We start from the raw sequence: 7,798 nt of genomic DNA, 5'->3' as shown, positions 1-7,798 counted from the left end.
GGAGTGCAGATTTTAGACATTTACAATAATCTCTAAAATAAAAGTGCACCTATTTCAACATTAAAGTAACCACCTTTCACGCGTGACTCCTAAAACCTTGTTTTTTTTGCGGGGTCGTCCAATACATGTCTATTACACACCTCTCTCCAATTGATTCAACTCCTTTCTACAGTGTATCCCAGCCGGAGAGAGGTAGGATTGAATTTGGATATCGCAATTGCCCTTATAGGTCAGCGGAGATTGACTGTTATAGTGCATCGATTCAAACGACTTTGCAAAATACACACTAATTTATTCACATTGCAAAATCGAGCAAAATTTTTTTTGAACAATTGAATCGACATATAGCTGCTACTGCCTTGGCACTATTAGAAAGGTAAAGCGGAAACGTTCAGTTTCTATTTTCCCGTTTTGAATTCCTAATAGAAGCTTTTCCTTGCAGAAGGTTTTGGAAGAAAACTCTTCTTGCGTTTTGACCAAACCACATTCCCCATCGTGTTAATGCCAAACTGGACATGATAGCCTTGAAGGGAATTAGACTTGCAAGGGCTTACAATTTGTCCTGAAGGCAGCTTGAAACGGACACTTCTTTCAGTGCGACTCTGCGCATCTCCATTACCTTCTAACATCGACTTATTTTCCGGCAACTCCACGATTCTGTTGTTTGAGGAGTGCAGACCTTTTTCTGCCTTGTAATATTCCAACCAATCCTCTTCGGTTGGACCTTGGCCTGGTACGTAATCTTCGTCCGCCTCATTGAGTGACTCGTTTCCGACTCTGTCGATGATTTCAATCAAACTGCGTGGACTGAGGTGTTTAGACGCCATGGTCTTCACGCCATATGTGTAACTGGTTGTAATCGGGGAGCGGCCGAGTTTTCGATTTGGAGACGAAACAACTTGTCCTGTAAAGTATCAAACAGTGGTTAAAACTTTAGGACCTACATGTGTATTAAATTGCAGAAATCCTGTTTACAAGGCCCTGTGCCCTAATGCACCTGACGACTCTTCCGCTTGTTTCCCACCACCAAGTACTACCTGATTAAAATAGCCCAAAACCCCACTAAAACTACCCCAAACACCCTAAAGTTCGCTATGACACAGCACACGCATATGCGCTCATTCAACCGTCAAATTGACCCCCATGCATTGCTGGTTTGCTCTGTGACGTACTCATTCCATTGTGACAGAGGTCTACACGGTTGGGCATTTCCCACCACCGAAACTGATTTTCATAGAAATAGCGATATGCGTCCGTTAGCGAAATTTTTGAGCAAGTGTACATTCCACTTTTATTCCTTATCTCTAATTTCGAACTTACCGTAGGTCGCCGGTGACGTTATATTTTGTTCTTTGCCAACACGGCAGCTAATGGGTCAATTTTATTACCATCGCAAAAACACAAACAATTATCCTCCATGCTTATGGCTTACCGAACGTGACGGAGATATTTGGAGTCTTTCCATTCTCAAGTGTTTTGCCGGTTACGTCGCCATGCTGTTTACGTTTCCCCAATCGAGGTACCTGATAAAATGAACGACTGTTTTGTGACTGTGTATCAACCGATCAGGAAATTCCTTTACTTTTCGACGAAGATTTTGCATGGAGTGAGAACGTTGCGCAGCTTTTTCTGCCTTGTAATACTCCAGCCAATCCGCTTCTGTTGGACCTCCACATGGCACGTAATCTTCGTCCACGCCATTATTCGAGTCGTTTCCAACCCTATTGATGATTTCCATCAAACCACGTGGACTGAGTTGTTTGTACCCTGAAGACTTGGTAGCCTTTACGCTAGATGGGTAACAGGTTGTTGTAATAGGGGAGCGGCCGAGTTTGCTTGGTGATAATTTTGTATGTCGCCCCGAGTCAATGATGTTGTTGTCTTGAAGAGAAACAGCGACTGGTGGGCCGTCACCGGGTTTTAGTGCCCAACAATCAGCTTTTTCAACATCACCACATCGGCCCAGCGACCTAATGATCAACGACAAGATCCCAAAAATTGTCTCGCCGAAAACCTCTGGTGTAATAAACTTGGCCGGGTTTCGGGATACACGTCCGGTCTGCAAGAAAACCACCATCGAGATCTTCAATGGTAAAGGTTGCTTCCAAACCGCCGGGATGTGGAGTGTATTTTCGCATCGTTGCGATACAACCTGGCCTGTAAAACAAAACTCGGTATAAGCACCTGCATGGCAATCAAATCCAAAAATCCTCTGTTTAAACAGTTCCTAGGGCTGGTGACTCATTAATGGGCCTCTAATTTGGTACATTGCAGAGCACACAGCAACAAACAATTATGAAAAACTTTCCTTTGTGACGTCCTCTTTATATTGTGCCGCCAGAGGACTACAAAGTGGGCATTTCCCGCCGGCGAAACGTATTTTAATAGAAACACAGGTATGCGGCCTTCAATTCAGTCAATTTGATTTAACCGATATTTGCTACGTTCCGAGCTTACCACGTGCATTTGAAGTCTTCCGCTTGCATCTGGCTTCCCGATTTCCAAAACTTTTCGTGTTCTCCAACTTAAAATCTATACAACGACGTCATAGTGATTTTACAATGTTCATGCGATATGTTGCACCCGACGCTTACCGATAACACGACATTTGGGAAGACCACTACCAGTCGCGATAGTCGCACCTCCAAACCTGGTTTTCTAAAGATAAACCATTCGAATTAAAAAAATAAAACAGAAACTGATGTTTCACAATGACCAATAAGCAGGGTTGTCGGTGGCATGCAACCTCAAATATGAACGACTCAAGAATGAGCATGACTTGCTACATTGAGATTTTTTGTGAAGTTGTAACGAACACAACATTATGTATTCACAGAAATTTGAAGGCCTTTGCGGGGTTAAAATCCACAGTCATTAAGTATATGAGACTTACTTTTCCAAGTACAGGCAACGACACGGTTTTCCAAGCCCTGCAAAAGACAATACTTATTCGAGCACGTAACTGCTTGAAATTAAAGGGGAAAACAATTTGCGTATCAACTCAATATGTCATACAAATAAATGTCCCCTATAATATTACAAGCACAGCAATTAAAACATCGGTATGCAAATCTCTCACCTTTTTACTGACAGGCAGAAACCTGTACCGAAGCAAAATAAAGCCATTTCCAGTGATAAAATACTCCGTAAAATTCAAACTTCTTTAGCGATCAACAACAAAAAAGTAGCAAAAATTGCTTGCTAGACTGCCAGCTGCCATGGGATTAATGAGAGCAATGTGACGTCATAGACTTGTCTTTGTTTCTTCTTTCCCTCAGTTTGCATTTATGATTTTTGTGCGTGCACACAGGCAAAGTGTTTGTTTATATCTCGTAATCAAGTTTGCTGCTTGGTTTGACCACTTTCTATTTGGTATCCCAACATGTGGCGCGTAAGCAAGAGAAACATGGAAAAAAATGGCAAAGCTCGACAGTTCTTACTGTGGCAGAGTATAATTAAATGAAAAGAAATATCCAGGGGATTTAATTGATTCAAAAATGAAATCAGTCAGTAATCCCAACTGCTGATAAAAGAAGGCAAATTGACGCAGAAGGTGATGCACCCGTTATAGTTTCTTAAAGCGTGTGTTAAAAAAAACGCACAAAGTTACGCTTGATTGCACATGCCAATAAGAGCCTGGAGTCTGCAGTAGCCTACTGCTGTACTGCTGGACGCAAGTACAGTCCCACAACTGTGATTTGAATAGTTCGTAAAGTCATACTCTGTGCCTTAATGGTAAACTTTTGAAAGGAAATTAGATTGAAAATGTTTTAACTCGATGAAATGCAGCCATATTTTGTGTTCAAGTGGTTTTATGGTGTGCCGCAGTGACAATGAAATACTGAGACAACGGTAAGGTAATATCTTTGACAACAGAATGTTTTTGGCAGTAATTGCATTTATCTATACGACGTGTAAGATCTACTAAAAAAAGTGCACTCAATTATAAAAACAGATTGGCTCTAACACTGCGGATTTGAGATTTCAATCTGGAGAAAAACTGATCATCAGCATAAGTCATATAATTTTCAAAATCATGCTGCATTGTTGGTGAATTTCTAGGAAAGATCTTTCTCATCTTATGAAAGGACATTTGCTGCATGATTACCTTCCATGCATTGAATGCTTCGAAACTGTATGTTTTCGATAAACATAGTGCCGATAGTATGTTTGTCCGAAAATTGCTGGCAATGAGATTTATATTAAAAGTAAATGTTTAACTATCACTCTCGTAACAATACAATCAATAAAAAGCCCTACTAAAATGTTTGCAAATGCGGAAGATGACTGCAAACATACAGAATAAATGAGAACACTAGATACAAAACATCCTGTAGGAAATTTTTATAAACATCTATATGTAGAGAAACTATGCAAAGTTTAACAAAAATGGCAAAACATTTTCATTTTCACGGTTTTAGGTGTTTTTTAAAGCAGCAAAGCCATAACGCATATTATGAGACATTGTAATCTGTTTTGGGTGAGTACACAGCCACACATGCCAAATTTCAGTCCAATGTGAAAAGTAGTTTGGGAGTTATCAAACTTTCTCTCAAACTTTCCTTTTTGGTCGAAATTGGGATTTTTAAACCCCTGTATTTTGAAAACTACTGGGTTAATTTTGATAACATTGGTGTTGGTTGAAAAGGAATTGAACACAGATCCTATATCTGTAATTAGTTTTTAACTTTTTGTTTCCTTATTGCAATGACCTATTGATCTTTTTTATGACCCCGAAATACACCTTGTCGGGCGTGGTGCGGGGGTTATCAGATGTTCAATTTTTAGGTCCATCTCATAACTGAAACTTATCAAACAGTTGGAAGGGGTATATTTAATTTCCTTGCAATATCACCTTTAAAAACAAAATTTGGCATGTGTGACTGTGCCACTGTACTTTTTAAGTGTAAGGGTATAGAAGGTCATTTTTTGGTGATTCAACATGGAATGATCCGACTGCTGTGTGCATTGATTATTCCAGTTGTACTAATGTCAATGCTTTGTTGTTGTTTTTCAGGAAACCCAAACTGGCAGGCCTTTTTCATGACAGTGGATGACCATGTAAAGATTGTTTTGGGCCTTTTTGGAAGGTTTTTAGACCTTTCACGTCAAAGTATAGAAGACCCATCACAAAAGTTCCCTGAAAGCTACTTAGTTATCTACGATTTTGAATGACTTTTTCATACACATGTGTTATTTGCTTTGTCATGCATTATTGAAATGGTGTTGCAATAAATGGCGCCGGTCTGTGACCCGAAGGTTGCTTTTTCTGCAAAGTCAAATTTTATGCTTTTTGGTGTCAAAACTTGGACAATCAAACTGGTCCCAACGTCGAAAAATTCAAACATATTCTTGGATGGCCTCGCGTTAGCGTCAGAGTTGTACAGAAACCGAAGTCCACGAGTGAATGGAGTCGGAGTTTAGCAATGTTTGACTGTTTGGATTTGATGCAAAAAAATTCGTCCGAAATACTGGATTCTTTATATCTTTAACTGCAAGAGAAACTTTTAATATTCTTCAGTTGAAGTCGGGTTTTGCAATTATCACCAGGAGGAGTGCAGATTTTAGACATTTACAATAATCTCTAAAATAAAAGTGCACCTATTTCAACATTAAAGTAACCACCTTTCACGCGTGACTCCTAAAACCTTGTTTTTTTTGCGGGGTCGTCCAATACATGTCTATTACACACCTCTCTCCAATTGATTCAACTCCTTTCTACAGTGTATCCCAGCCGGAGAGAGGTAGGATTGAATTTGGATATCGCAATTGCCCTTATAGGTCAGCGGAGATTGACTGTTATAGTGCATCGATTCAAACGACTTTGCAAAATACACACTAATTTATTCACATTGCAAAATCGAGCGAAATTTTTTTTGAACAATTGAATCGACATATAGCTGCTACTGCCTTGGCACTATTAGAAAGGTAAAGCGGAAACGTTCAGTTTCTATTTTCCCGTTTTGAATTCCTAATAGAAGCTTTTCCTTGCAGAAGGTTTTGGAAGAAAACTCTTCTTGCGTTTTGACCCAACCACATTCCCCATCGTGTTAATGCCAAACTGGACATGATAGCCTTGAAGGGAATTAGACTTGCAAGGGCTTACAATTTGTCCTGAAGGCAGCTTGAAACGGACACTTCTTTCAGTGAGACTCTGCGCATCTCCATTACCTTCTAACATCGACTTATTTTCCGGCAACTCCACGATTCTGTTGTTTGAGGAGTGCAGACCTTTTTCTGCCTTGTAATATTCCAACCAATCCTCTTCGGTTGGACCTTGGCCTGGTACGTAATCTTCGTCCGCCTCATTGAGTGACTCGTTTCCGACTCTGTCGATGATTTCAATCAAACTGCGTGGACTGAGGTGTTTAGACGCCATGGTCTTCACGCCATATGTGTAACTGGTTGTAATCGGGGAGCGGCCGAGTTTTCGATTTGGAGACGAAACAACTTGTCCTGTAAAGTATCAAACAGTGGTTAAAACTTTAGGACCTACATGTGTATTAAATTGCAGAAATCCTGTTTACAAGGCCCTGTGCCCTAATGCACCTGACGACTCTTCCGCTTGTTTCCCACCACCAAGTACTACCTGATTAAAATAGCCCAAAACCCCACTAAAACTACCCCAAACACCCTAAAGTTCGCTATGACACAGCACACGCATATGCGCTCATTCAACCGTCAAATTGACCCCCATGCATTGCTGGTTTGCTCTGTGACGTACTCATTCCATTGTGACAGAGGTCTACACGGTTGGGCATTTCCCACCACCGAAACTGATTTTCATAGAAATAGCGATATGCGTCCGTTAGCGAAATTTTTGAGCAAGTGTACATTCCACTTTTATTCCTTATCTCTAATTTCGAACTTACCGTAGGTCGCCGGTGACGTTATATTTTGTTCTTTGCCAACACGGCAGCTAATGGGTCAATTTTATTACCATCGCAAAAACACAAACAATTATCCTCCATGCTTATGGCTTACCGAACGTGACGGAGATATTTGGAGTCTTTCCATTCTCAAGTGTTTTGCCGGTTACGTCGCCATGCTGTTTACGTTTCCCCAATCGAGGTACCTGATAAAATGAACGACTGTTTTGTGACTGTGTATCAACCGATCAGGAAATTCCTTTACTTTTCGACGAAGATTTTGCATGGAGTGAGAACGTTGCGCAGCTTTTTCTGCCTTGTAATACTCCAGCCAATCCGCTTCTGTTGGACCTCCACATGGCACGTAATCTTCGTCCACGCCATTATTCGAGTCGTTTCCAACCCTATTGATGATTTCCATCAAACCACGTGGACTGAGTTGTTTGTACCCTGAAGACTTGGTAGCCTTTACGCTAGATGGGTAACAGGTTGTTGTAATAGGGGAGCGGCCGAGTTTGCTTGGTGATAATTTTGTATGTCGCCCCGAGTCAATGATGTTGTTGTCTTGAAGAGAAACAGCGACTGGTGGGCCGTCACCGGGTTTTAGTGCCCAACAATCAGCTTTTTCAACATCACCACATCGGCCCAGCGACCTAATGATCAACGACAAGATCCCAAAAATTGTCTCGCCGAAAACCTCTGGTGTAATAAACTTGGCCGGGTTTCGGGATACACGTCCGGTCTGCAAGAAAACCACCATCGAGATCTTCAATGGTAAAGGTTGCTTCCAAACCGCCGGGATGTGGAGTGTATTTTCGCATCGTTGCGATACAACCTGGCCTGTAAAACAAAACTCGGTATAAGCACCTGCATGGCAATCAAATCCAAAAATCCTCTGTTTAAACAGTTCCTAGGGCTGGTGACTCATT

The sequence above is a fragment of the Ascidia mentula genome, chromosome 1, assembly GCF_947561715.1.
Source record: "Ascidia mentula chromosome 1, kaAscMent1.1, whole genome shotgun sequence".
Taxonomy (NCBI): domain Eukaryota; kingdom Metazoa; phylum Chordata; class Ascidiacea; order Phlebobranchia; family Ascidiidae; genus Ascidia; species Ascidia mentula.
This window is presented reverse-complemented; position numbering follows the sequence as displayed.